Source organism: Mobula birostris, chromosome 11 (genome assembly GCF_030028105.1).
Source record: "Mobula birostris isolate sMobBir1 chromosome 11, sMobBir1.hap1, whole genome shotgun sequence".
NCBI lineage: Eukaryota > Metazoa > Chordata > Chondrichthyes > Myliobatiformes > Myliobatidae > Mobula > Mobula birostris.
The window spans coordinates 47,025,137-47,039,798 of record NC_092380.1 but is presented as its reverse complement, the minus strand read 5'-3'; the positions used below and the strand labels follow the sequence as shown (position 1 = coordinate 47,039,798).

Below are 14,662 nucleotides of genomic sequence, written 5' to 3'. Positions count from 1 at the left end.
CTTGTGTGTGCTCACAGTTTCAGTCATTGTTCTGTGGGAGTGGTGTGATGGAGGCCACAGCTCTGGGATAGAAGCTGTTCCTCAGTCTATTTGTTCTGGCTTTTGGTGTCCTGAACCTTTTGCTGGATGGCAGCAGGTCAAACAGGGAGTGGCCGGGGTGTGTGGTGTCTCTGGGTATGCTGATTGCTTTCCTCCTGAGTCTGCTGGAATAGATGGTGTCCAGTCCTGGGAGCTCCATCCTGACAATTCGCTGGGCTGCCTTCACCACGCGATGCAGGTCTTGTCGCTCAGCAGCTGTGCGGCTGGCATACCACACTGTGGCGCTGTTGGTCAGGGTGGTTTCAATTGTGCTTCTGTAGAAGTTAAGCAACAGCTTTTGTGGGAGTTTGGCCTGTTTCAGCTTTCTGAGGAAGAAGAGGCTTTGTTGTGCCCTTTTTTACAAGCAGCGAGGTGTTGGTGGTCCATGTCAGCTGTTTTGACAACATAACTCCAAGGAACTTTAGGCTTCCCATACTTTCCACGATCTCTTTATGTATATGGAGGTGGGGGTGTGGGGGTATGGGGGTGTACTCTGTCCTTTGATCTCCTGAAGTCAATGATCATCTCTTTTGTTTTAGACCAGGTCGTTGTCCTTACACCATTCCGTCAGATGATCCACCTCAAGCCTGTAGGCTGTTTCATCCTCCTCCGAGATCAGGCCAACCGCTGTGGTATCGTCCGCAAATTTAATTATGGAGTTGGAGGTGTAGATGGGGATGCAGTCATCTGTGAAGAGTGTGTAGAGCATAGGGCTCAGCACACAGCCCTGCGGGGTGCCTATTTTTAAGATGAGGGTGGTGGAGGTGTGCTTACCAATTCTGACTTGCTGTGGTCTGCTGTGTGAGAAAGTCCATGATCATTGGGCTGCTCGCATACCTTATGTATATGGATGGTGTCTCTGCCAAACAACAGGAGAATCTCAACAGAAGAGTCAACTGGGGGAATCTGTTCAGCTATGTCCTTAAGATGTGAATGGCCATGTGCAGCTTTAGGAGTTGGGATTTCATCACTGTTGTTGAGAATATGGTCGTACTTAATGAGGGTTGGCAAGGGTAAGCAGGCCTCCCCTTCTACTGACTCCATGACAAATCCACTGGGCCTTCTTCTGGCAACTTCTGATGTTCCATAACATGTCTTTACAGTGTACGGGGAAGCAGAACTTCGAATATTGAATGTGTCAAATACTGCTGATTTTGCCAATAACATGTTGTTCTGATCAGCCAATATCACATATGCCTTTATTTTCTGTTCAGGACATCTTTCTGGGTGGATGCTAGTCAGTCATTATTTTGCAGCAGGACTTACCTTGGAACCCTTTCCCACATTAGGAAATTGCTACATCTGATGGATGCTCAGCTGCCTCTCTGCTGTGGTGTGCTGGAACCAGTAATAGCCTAAGGTGATGACCCTGTATGAAGTGCTGATATGTGCTGGTCATGTTTGTACTCAGTGCAGTGTACAATAGCTTCACAGTGTTTGTTTGGTGTGCTGTTAAAGCTCAACATTTGAAACATAATGAGCACCCCTTTAGGAAGCGTCTTCAAACTGTGAGTAGTTTTTCTCTGAATCCTCTGCATTTCCTGAAGGGGTGAGGTTTCCTATGTATTGGACATTGTCTACTAGGATTCATGATGGAGTTTTCTACTTCAGTTTTGTTGACAGTGGCAGGGGTTTTAGTTTTCCATGCTTTTGCTGGAGACCTCTCTTTGAATGAAGCGTTACCAAAAGTTGACAGCATAAAACGAAGGTAACTTTGCATTTCTGCATGGCAGCAGATAAAGGATGAAAATGGCAGATAGTTTTATACCTGAAAACCTTTAGTTATCCACTGTTTTTGCACATTGTTTAGTAGTTTTTCCACTATAGGGTTTATTCTACTTGCAGAGTCCAAAAAACTCAGTCCTGGTAGGTAACCCTCATTTTTTTTTTTAGCAACTTGCAGGTCCGACAACAGACCTGTGAGCTCCTGCAGCTTACATGGTTCTTTGTGAGAGAGCTTCGGAAAATTATGTTTGCTGAAGAGAGTTTCTTCGACTGTCTCTGGAGAGTAATAGCATTTGTCCACCCTCTGCCACAGCATTTGCAAACCTGTAGCTGGATTGCACTGCCTTAAACCTTTATTGATTCCACTTGGGATCAATGAAGTATTTATTATTACTATGTTGCAGATTCCCCAAGCCACTTTTAGAGAAGGTCTAACTCTTTGCTAGGTTTGAGATTTAGCCCTTCCACAGCATTGCGAAAGGTTGGCTTCCAAGATAGATAACAGGCAGACCGGGTTGTCGAACACTTATAGTCCTGCTCTGATTAGGTCTTGACAAGTCAGATACCGAATAAAATCTAATGCAGCTCCTGAATGAGGGCATTGTGCAGACTGGTTTGCCAGATGTGTGCTGGGATAGATGAAAACTCAGTTTGTTCATGTCTGCACAAATGGGGTTGGCATCAGTAGCAACTCTTGACTGAGGTTTCTTGCAGTGACATAACTGCAGAAGTGGATGTTGTGGGCCTTTGCTACAGTAGACCTTCACTGTCAATACCTGGACTGTATGAAAGACATGTTAGCTGTGTGGTGTAGACAGCTTATCCTTGTAGAGGTTGAGCACTGTCTTTTTCATAGCCAGAATGCATTTGGACATATTGTTTATTAAGTTTTTTGGTTGTTGTGATGGCAAAGCATGACTGATTCTGGTTGCAGACTTGCCATTTTCTAAGCCAAACAGCTGCTTTACCTCTGCTCAGAAAGCCTCAGCTTCAATTTCTTCCCTGGGCACACTTAATGTAATCTATACATGTGTTTCCTCCATGTCCATGTGCTTTCTCCATTTGCATCTCAACTCTGGGTTCAGCATATGCTGTTCTTATTTTTACTGCTTCTGCTCTGGTGCAGTTTCCTGCTGCAGCTGTGCTAGTTGTGGATTCCTTTGAGCATCACAAAGATGCAATCGACGTGCCACTTTCTGACCTGACTTCCAGGTCTCTAGGATTAACGTTGCTTGGGTCAGAAGCTGACATTGTCATGTACTGCGTTCAAATGTGTCTCCAGTCCGTGGGTGATGCCTTTGAAGAAATGGTACTTTTCACTCTACTGGCCTCGCAGTGTATATATACAAAGCTATGCAGTACATTAAATACCTTATCAAAAATCACCCGAGATGGAAGCTTCCTTCAGGATTTTTAAATGAGATCTAACTCGTGAAAAGATATTGCTGGTTCAAGGGCAATTACGGACGAAGGTAGATGTCTTTCCATAGGGTGCTTCAAAACTAAATCCAAATTAACCCTTGCAGAAAACTATATAAAAACAGTTTATGTACTGGAAGTAATGTCCATACAAAATGAACTGAGCCTCCAGAGGCCACAATAGTAGTCTTAAAATCAGAGTGTTAATTACAACATAAAAGATAAACAAGATACTGTACCAGTTCAATAAACGCAACAGGTAAATATTTTCTGTACTTTTTCCATTCTGATGCACACTTAACATGTCAGAGTACATGTCAGTTAGCAGGCATCAGCTCAACCACTCGGCCCAGACTGAACTCCTGTCCACATTACTTCTACTGCCCTCTCAAGGATGATATGTGATGCAGAAAAGTAGGCAAGGGCAATACAAATTCAGCCTTGGCAGGAACATCCACATTTAGTCATCCTCTGCATCTGTAGAAATTTAGGAAATGTATATGCTGGTAGATATTGAGTGTGTTGGAAAATACGCAGTTATGAAGTACAGCTAAAAGGTTGAACAATTCATGCTTAATAAATAACGAAAAAAATGTTACACTCAGTAGAGTATACTTTTCCTGCGGAATGAAGCACTGTCCATCTACAGTGTTCAGAATGACTTATTTTCACAACGGATATTTTTATTAATTAGATTTACGTTGGTGAAATTTTGCTAAGGATGTCAGTAAGCCTTTGGAAATATCCAAACTTTACAAAAGGGAGGCATTCTAAAACAGAACCTGAGCAGATATCTATCATATGATGATGAACACTTTAATATTTTATAGAACAGTGTACTGATAGCAACTAAGTAGAAATCACATGCAAAGTTAGAAATATCAATTGACAATTGATGGGCAATGTTTAGTTGCTATCAGTACACTTCTATAAAATATTAAAGTGTAGATGTTCATCTCGATGGGCACAGTAGTAGTAGAAGAAAAACATCATATTGCTTTTCTAAAATAATCCAATGAGTTTTAGGGTACCAAGAGAATGAGTTGATTAACTGCCTCAGCCTTTGCTGTGATGGTTCAAGGAAATTTCTGAATACGTTAATATTATCCTCCATTGTAACCTGGGCGTCCTTAATCTGGAAAGTGGAATGCTCTTCGCTCTCCTGAATCTGCCAGTTTATACAGACTAATTATGCAAGTCCTCTATATTGCTTTGTATAAGTTGGGTATCATACATTTGTGGTATGTCTGTTTTCCAGACATCCTTCAGATTTTGCAGCTTATCATTGTTGTGAAGTATTTTTATTACCAAAGTTCCTACATTGTTTTGATGAAATTTGTGGTAAAACTGAAGTCTGTCTTTTATGTCATTGACAGTAAACAAGTTTCCCTGAGAAGAAAGCATAATAAACCCTCACCTAAAAGTCTAATTAATCATTGTTGTGCCACTTTTATAGCATAGTCCCAGGAACTAGCCAGGTCATACTGGAGTGAGTGCCATCTCTGAAAGTCTTTAAACAGGTTAACCTGCCACATATTTTCTGTAGAACAAAAAACAGTACAGCACGCGACTCACTTCCACTGACCATTCTACTCTACATCTCTCCATTGCCTGCATGTTCATGTGCCTATCACAAATTTTGTTAAATGCCATTATCTTATCCGCTTCCACCACAACACCTGTCAACATAAGACCATTGGACAAATGAGCGCAAATAGACCACTTGGCCTATCAAGTCTGCTCTACCATTCAATCATGGCTGATTTATTTTCCCTATCAATCCCATTTCCATGCCTTCTTCCTCTAACCTTTGATGCAGTAGATCCCGTGTTAAAAAAAACTTTGCTTGCACACCTCCATTAAATTTCCATAATTCAACTTAAAGCTATACCCTCTTTAATTTGACATTCTACTTTGGGGAAAATGATTCTGTCTACCATTATCCATGCCTTGCATAATTTTATGAACTTCTATCAGACCTACCCTCTAAAGAGAAAACAATCTAAGTCTGTCCAACTTCACCTCACAGCTAATACACTCTAATGCAAGCAGCATCCTGAGAAACCTCTTCTGCACCCTTTCCAAAGCGTCCACATCCTTTCTGTAATGGGGCAAGCGCAGCTACACACTCTACTCCAAGTGCAGCCTAACCAAAGCTTTTATACAGTTGCAACATGACTTTCTGGCTCTCATGCTAATAGGTTCCAATTAAATTTAAAATAATTATTGGTTTGTAATCAGTTTTAGTTTCCTTCTTTTAAAACTGTGCAACCTCATATTCTCTTCATTTAATTCTGAAATACTTCTCAAAGTAACTTCAGCAAGAGAAAATTTTGATGCTTTTTAATTCCTGCCATACAGCTATTTTATCCAAATTAGTCAGATATGACAATTGAAAATTTCTTGGACTTAATATCTATGCAACTAAGTACTAATAAGAACACAGGCTCCAGTCGTAAAAGGAGCCTAGGTGTTTCACGTTCGAATGTAAAACTTGATGGCTAAGTGACTGACAGGTCTAAAGACAAGAATACCAGAAGCCCATCTCAATGCATTGGAAAAAAATTAAGGGTTAAGGAAAGTTCATCTGTCAAGTTACTTTAGGAAACATTCTATAATTACATGAAGGAAATGTAAGCCTATGTAATTTCCATGAGGACTGCCTGTAGCTTTCACAGTTGTTTACAGACATACAATGCAAGTGATGTCAACTACACTACAATTTAGTATTACATCACTTTCTGTTGGAGAGCTTGTAACCACAATGGAGCACTTGCTCCTCCAGAGTTTGACCCTAAACTGCTATGCTTTGCCAAACACTTCCTGAAGAGTGTTAACTTAACCAAAAAACCTACAATAATGAGCCTCATACACAAAATGTTACAAACACTGATGGGCTTGTATGGCTAACTCAATCTTTTGCTGATACATTCAGTATTTTCATGGATCCTATAGAACATCTGTTCTATACTTGATAGTGGAAAGATGCAGAAACCAAGAGTAGCTATAGAGTGGGCTTTCACTTTTCCAGTTTTGATTGGAACTTCCTTAATGTAGGGTAGGGGATCTTGAAACAGTATGTGGAGAGTCCAACTAGAGGGAAATGAGCCAAGCTGGGTTACAAACATCAGCGGATAAACATTTTAAGAATAGTGACTATAACTCAAGATAGTTATGAGTAAGTATAAAATTGGATTTTATGGGAAGGCATTAAATTGGGGGAGAGCAAATTATGACGGAATAAGACTGGGGCTATGGGTGTTGATTGGGAGCAGCTGCTGTCAGACAAGTCCACTCCTGACATGAGGGTGTTGTTTAAATATCATTTGAGCAGAGTTCAGGATTGGTACACTCTGGTAAGGAATATGGACAAGGATGGTAAGGTAAGGGAACCTTGGATGACCTGAGAGAGGAACTAAAAGGAAGCTAAAATAAAACTATTGTAGATTATAATGAAAACACGAAAATGCTCAAGTAAGCGATTAGGTCAAAAGGGACCATGAAATGACCCTGGTATGCAGGATCAAGGAGTATCTCAAAGCATTTTATACATAAGAAAAATGTGGATAACTAAGGAGTGGGTAGGTCCACTCAAGGGTTAAGGAGGGAATTTGTGCTTTGAGTAAAAGCAAGTGGCCAAGATACTAAGAGTACTTTGATTGCCATTTATATTCAGAACTGGGCTGTCCAAAGAACTCAGAATAGGAGTGGAAGGCTTGTATTCTGGCTGGAGGTCCATGACCAGTGGTGTCTCACAATGAGTGGTGCTGGGACCTCTTTTGGTTATGATATTCAGTGGATTCCCATTAACTCGGCCATTGGTAATCGGAGCAGCCGCGTATTTGGGATAATTTGTGAAGAACAAAACTTTATCAAAAATAGCTGCAATTCCCTTTGTTACACCACTTAAATGGGGCAGGAGACTGTTGTTGAAGTTTCTAACTAGAGTTCGTTGGGTGCCCTGTGTGTGTGGCTGCCAAATACTACACTGTGCTTAGAGCGAACAATTTTTAAATAGCAGCAGCTGTGTGTGTTCGTGTTCAAAAACCAGTGATTTTTTTTGTCACTGATAGTGAGAAATAAACAGCAAGACAATGCACTACTTCAACAAGTTAGGACCTATGAAGAATTTGAAGGTATTGACAATCATCTTGAATGTTACAATGAAAATGAAGAATCATTGCCAAAATCATTGTATGAAGCTAGTCCATTATCTGTGATTAAGTTTTTCCCCTATATTTATCATATATTGCATTGTACTGCTTCTACAAAGTTAACAAGTTTCACAATATACTCCAGTGATATCAAATCTGATTCTGAGTTGAATAAATAATGTTAGTGGGATAAATGGTAGTTTGTCTTTTTTAAATACATTTTTAACTAAACTCAGATGCACATTAGAACTGATTCATTATAACACTGTAATTCAATTCTTTATTAATTTTTTAAAAAATGACAAAAGTTCATTCTAAACAAAACTTAAAACTTTTTAAGAGCAGCCACCATTTTAGTAAACATTCAATCACCCAATGAAAGCGCTTTACATGCGCTCTGAGACACTTACAGCCAATCACTAATAGTTCATGCTCTGCCTCCCTGGCTCCCTCACTAATTTACTCCACTTTTCCACCCATAATGCCTGGAAAGTAGCTTGCAACTTACAATGATGGTAGTAGATCTAAGGTTACGTCCACACTAGACCGGATAAATCCGTAACCAAAGCTTTTTCTCTTCATTTTGACCCTCTGTCCACATTGAAATGGCATTTTCCTCTCCCAAAAACAGAGCTTTTCAAAAACGCTCTCCAGAGTGTTTAAATCTGAAAACGCCAGTTGGGCGTTGTAGTGTGTACAGGGTAACCGGAGATTTTTAAAAACCTGTCGTTCCTTTCATCAGTGAAGAGACTATGGCTGTAGCAAATGTTTCCAGGGTGACCCCTCTGTGAGAGTGGGGAAGATGTTGGTGGGGCCACCTGGGGGTCTGTGTGCCCGTATGTGCAGCTATTGTAGTGGCTGTGAGGCTGGTATTGTGGCGGTGAGAAGTACTGGAAGGAACCATCATATTCCTCATCATTGCAAATCCCTCTGCAACAAAGTTAGTCAGTTTTTCAATGTTCGTCATCAGTCGGGTCATATTGTCCATGAACTCCCTGTCGATTGCCTCCATATGCTCCAGTATTTGTTTTTTTTTTAGTTTTAAGTCCTCCTGCGCGACAGCCAACAACTGTCTGTTGTTTGGCAATTTCCTTTTAAGTTTTTCTAGTCTGGACAAACACGCACCAAGTATACCGTTTCCTTTTCGCTTGTTTTCTGTAAATATGTCCTGCATATGCCCAGTAGGAGAAGATTCGCCCAAATACTCGTTTTAATATGGACAGAGGTATTTTCAAAAATGTCTGGTGTGGACGCTTATTGCTTTTACACGAAACCAACGTTTTCAAAATTATCTGGTCTAATGTGGACGTAGCCTAAGTTGTCTAAGAAAAGCATCAGCATGGATGCGAAACTACAAGTAATATGGTGTGAGGATGTTAATGATAGGGATGTTGAAGAGTAACTGCATTCTCATGGTGAGAACCTTAATGACGAAGAGCTTTGAGAACTGGCAGAGCAACCCATCCTGGCGAATCTGAGGACATGAATGGAGAAGAGGAAGCACCAGCAAGAAACCTCACAACAAAATTCCTCAGCACTGGCACCACCACAATCACACAATTCATGGACCAGTTCATCGATAATGACCCTGACTGGGAGTGAAGCAATAAGGCAAAGCGAGGTGTTCTCGACATGATTTCCTGCTACTGAGAACTGCTTCATGAGAGGAAACGTAAGAAGAGGCAATCAAATCTCGACGCCTACTTGAAGAGGAAGCCAAAGTTAGAGGAGGACCCACAGCCTGGTCTCTCCTCTAAAATGTAACCACCACTCGCTTCCCTCCGCTGATGCTGCTCCACAGATGTGCAGGTTAGCCCTATCTGCATGTTTGTTATCGCATGAATTACTGTGTATATATAAAATCATATATCATATATCTTGGGTTTGAATTTTTTTAAATCAGGCACAGTTGTCCATTTATATAATGTTATTATGACCCCACATAGCAGTGATTTACATAATGCTCCACCTCTGAGGAGCACATCTTCAGCATTAAGTGAGGTCTGAAAGAATTTCCATGAAACTTTGGCTAATTGGGACAGCAGGTTAATTGGATCAAAACACACTGGTCTCGATATGTTCCGATTAACCGGAATCCACTGTGCATCAAAGATCTGGATGAAAATGCAGATAGGTAGAGAAGCAAGTTTGTGGATGACACCAAGATTACTGGAGCTGTGTTCAGTATAGAAACTATCAAAGAATACAGCAGGATATAAATTAGCTACAGATATGGGCAAATTTGTGGCAGATGGAGTTTAATCTGGGCAAATGTGAGGTGTTGAATTTTTGGAGGTCAAATGAAAGGAGAAAGTATTCAGCTAATGGTAGACCCCTTAATAGCATTGAGATACTGAGGGATCTTGGGGTCCTGGTCAACAGTTCACTGAGAGTGGCTATACAAGTAGATAAGAAATAAAGAAGCTGTATGGCATGCTTGCCTTCATTGGTAAGGGTGTTGAGTACCAGAATAAGGAAGTTATGCAGCAGCTATATAAAACTTCAATCAGACTGCACTTTTATAATTGTCACCCATTAGCCACCACAAAATGTAATTTTCATAAATAGTAATGATATGAGTTGCACCACCCAAGAAACAAATCTCAAACAAAACCAATAGCTTCTCAAATATTACACTGTATTCTAAACTCTGATAATATACAGGTTTCTTTTAGTCATTTCAAATAATTGCTACAGAGGTTAAACCAGACAATGGAAGGTTATATTTGATATCTATTACCTATCAACTCTGGGGTCCTTGTTCCATCAAATCACATTAGCTTTGTTTCATCTCTTAAGAAACTTGCTTTACCCTCCTTCTACTGTTGTGTGTATATATCTTTGCTACTCACTGACATTTGTAATTCATAATGTCATGTCTCTAACTTTTCAGCTCATTCTCTGTTATACCATATATATGTGTTCTCAAAAAACTTTCCACAGCCTTTGACTGCAATGCTCTTTCAGTCTCATCCTATAACTATAACTTATCCATTCCTTGTCGTCTTAACCAATGTCCATGTTTTTCGTCTCCTAATTCAATCCTTTATGACAGGGTCTTTTAATTGATTTTGTTTTGTTATGAGATTATGCCATACTGTAATATATCCCTATCAGAGGATATTCTCTATCTTTATTTTAAACACTGATTAGATTCCAAAATTCCCCGTTTTTATGGACAAAACTCAAGTTATAGTTTAGTTCCTCTGTTCTGCACATTACTGGATTGCTTTTCCACACATATTCCATGACCAGCATATTATTCTTCAGATAATGCCTGCCAAACTGGCATCAAACATTCCAAAGGAGCCCAAACAGTTCTGTGCAATATCTGTACTATATTCACGTAATAAGAAACAGTTCAACCCAATGCATTTCATATCATAGTCGGGGATTTCAATCAGGCTTGTATGAAGAAATCCCTGCCCAATTCCCATCATCATATAACCCGTAGCACCAAAGGTCCCAATCACACTAGACCACTGCTATAATTAGACGAGGAATGCCTACTGTTCCATACCCAGACCACAGTTTGGGAAATCTGATCAGCTGGCTGTCTGTCTCCTACCTGCATACAGGCAGTGGCTAAAGAATAAGGTTCCAGAGATTAGGGCAACAAAGTGGTGGTTGTGGGAGGCAGAGGAGTGGCTGTGGGATTACCTTGAGTCAGTGGACTAGGCCATGTTCAAGGACTCACCTGTGGATCTGAATGAATACTCCATGGTTGTCACATACTTTATAAAAACAGTTGTAGCCGAGTGTGTCCTCACAATCATTTTCAGAGCCAACTAGAAGCCCTGGTTGAACCATGAGATCCACAATCTGCTGAGGGCCAAATCAGAGGCACTCATGTTTGGTGACCATGTAAGTTACAAGAGGTCCAGGTACAATCTCTGGAAAGACATCTAATGGGCAAAGTGGCAGTTCCAGACCAAACTTAAATCAATGATGGATGCTTGATAGTTGAGACAAGGCTTGAATACTGTCACTTACTACAAAGTGAAATCAAGAAATGTAGGCGACAAGAGGGCTTAGCTTCCAGATGAGCTCAAGGCCTTCTATGTTCACTTTGACTGTCAAAACATGGAGGAACCATCACAAACCCCCACAGCCCCCAGTGATCCTGTAACTTCAGTCTCTGAGGCTGACCTGAGTATATCCTTTAGGAAAATGAACCCACAGAAAGCATCTGGCCCAGATGGCGTACCTGGGTGAGTACTAAAGAACTGCACTGACCAACCGGCTACAGTATCCTGAGATCTTTAACCTCTTGCTTCTGCAATCTGTGATACCCACCTGCTTCAAGCAGGCTTAAATTACATCAGTGTCAAAGAAAAATGTGGTAACTTCCCTCAGTGACTTATCCATTAGCACTTACATGAACAGTGATGAAGTGTTTTGAGAGGACGGTACTGAAACATATCAACAGGTCCATGGTAGATGCTATCTCACTAGCTCTTTACTCAACCCTGGAACATCTAAACAGCAAAGGTGCAAACATCAGGATACACTTTATCGACTATAGCTCGGGATTCAATACTATCATCCTCTCAAAACTAATCAATAAGCTTCACTACATTTCCTGCAAGGTCAAAAGCATGGTGTTCAGAACCACATACAATACTCTAGCTATGGTCTAATCAGGATTCTGTATATTGAAAAGTTTCTGTTCCTTGCATTTCAATCTCCTAAATAGAACAGCCACTGTTTCATCAGTTGGACTGTCTCTGTAACAATCCACAATAGTTCAATAACCTTATTTCACTATATTTGGATTTCCTGCCCTCGTTGCATCAACCATTTAGGTTTTCATTGTCTTCATTACTATCCCATTTTCTCCATGTTACTTTCTACTTTGCTCCTTTTCAATTGATGGTAACCTTATACATTCTTGTAATGCCTGATTGAATTTATATAATTCAGGAATCATTCTCATCCTTCATTTGCATTTGATTACTTGCTAGTTTCTCTCTCTCTCTCATTGCAGTCAATTCCTTCCTCATTCCTTCAAAGTTAAAACCAAAAACCACCAATGGATCTTCCTTTTTTCTGTTCCTGATCTTGAATCATAATCTTTCAAGAGGAACTTCCCCTAACCACCAGATCATTATTCTTGTTTTATTACACAATCATATTCTGCATTACACAGTCCATATCAGGTTGAAAAAAACAGGCTTAGATATTCTATTGCAGTTGCAATATTTGTATGCAAAGGAGAATCTTTTTTGAAAAACTAACAACGAAGCATGTTTGACACTTAGTTCTACAAAGTAATTAGCTTTTCTCTACTGGGTATTTTGTGCACATCACACACTAACATAAAAGAGACCTAATGCAACGTCTATTCAATTGTGCATGAACTCTCAGTCTCATGCATATAATTTTAGAGGAGCGGGCCCATGCAAAGGATATCTGCTAGCAGGTTCAATGCACATTTCCACATAGTGGAGAATTTGTAACACACAAAGATTTAGGAAAATGTGCCGAGTTATTACTATTTTCTCATTTCTGTCTCCCAATTTATACACCATGCGGAGAATTCAATGGTCCCAATCACTGCCTTGATTGAAATACATGATTCACACCAAGTTTAAACCAATATCATACAGAATTATCACAATGTTTCTTTTAAATATTTTCATCTTTGAATATAATGCTGATAATTATAGCATATAGAGGTAGTATATGAACTAAGCAAAGAAAAACGGATTTGATAACTCCCTAACAGCTTCAATACTGGTGCCAGACTTGGTTGATTGCAGCACTTTTCTGAATCAGAGGGCTGTGTGTTCAAAGCTCACTTGGAATTTGAGTTTGAAATTCAGTCTATTAACTGGTGACATGTTGAAATTGGAGGAGATTTTTTATGGGGGGGTGAAGAAGGAAGGTTAATTTTTAGTCCAATCTGCTTTTCCAGTCAGATGGCATTATTTACTTTAAGAATTGGAGGCACTCTTCTTGTTCCATTGCCCATTACTTATTTGTCAATCAATATCATTAGGGAAAAAAGTTTAATTTTATCACATTACTATGGGCAAAGAGACTGTTATGCTGCTGCATTATAGAAGAGTTTAACCTCAAAATTTACTTATATACAAGAAAATGACTCTGGAGCATCTCAAGGGTGTAAGACATGTTACTTAAATATAAGTCTGTCCTTAAACTAAATATAGACAATCAAGTAACCAATTTTACATAACACCAGCATACAGTTAAGAGAAATAACCAAGGAAAATTAATATATTAAATTTCTATAGATAGAACGATGCTTCAGTAATTACAAGGTCCACTATTATTTTTATTTAAGAGAATTACAGGAATTTAATCAAAATATAGCCCTGATCCAAGAATAATATTCTCTAGGAAGAGAGTCAAATATTTACAGGACTGATTTCATTGGGGATGTATACCAGCAGGAATAAATGGATTTTCTTTCTTAAAAGTCAATTATTGTCACCCTAATTGTAAATGAACGTAATATTTATCCTGTTTTGAAATCTATATAGGCCTAGAACATACAGGTAAATGATTACTTATTTTAGAGTCATAGTCAGAGTTGTACAGTGCATAAACAGGCCCCTAGCCAAGCATTTCCACACAAACTATTATGTCCATCTACACTAATCCCACGTTAAAACTAACCCTTCTGTCTTGCCTATTCATGCACCTTCTTAAGTGTCTCTTAAACAGTGATTGTATCTGATCCCAGCACCTCATTCAGCGAATTCCAGATAAAAACCACTATGTCAAAAAAACTTGCCCCTGAACTCTGCTTTGAATTTAAATCTATGCCCTTTCTTATTAATATTAATATTAAAATATTAACAACGTTGTCTCATTTTTACTGTGTACTGTACCAGCAGTTATGGTTGAAATCACAATAAAAAGTGACTTGACCTGACTTGATTCTGAAAGATTTCAATGATTTATCCTATTTAAACCTCATAATCTTCTACATCTTTATCAGATCATCCCTCAGCCTCTATCAATCCAGGCAAAACAAGTCCAGCTGGTCCACTCTTTTCCCCATGACTGAATCCTCAAGTCTAGATGTGAATCTGCTCTTGCACTCCCTACAGCGCAAACACATCATTCCCAGACATCCCAGCCTGCAAAAACTCATTTCAGGGAGGTAGCACCCCCACCCCCCCACAACACCATATTCCCCGCACCCCCCCCCCCCCCGGTCGACCTCCAAGGGTGTATGTAATACTTTCTTTAGTGATTTTGTCTAATCTGTAAACCAAGTTGGGTATATGCAGCAAATGTGACATTAAAATATGTAC

At 39.7% G+C, this 14,662-nt stretch overlaps 1 protein-coding gene across 1 annotated transcript in view; it reads right to left on the bottom strand.

Moving 5' to 3' along the window:
• The window catches only part of pdhx (pyruvate dehydrogenase complex component X), a 236,851-nt gene that overhangs the window by 92,904 nt on the left and 129,285 nt on the right, over positions 1-14,662 (bottom strand). The gene's annotated exons all lie outside the window — the stretch shown is intronic.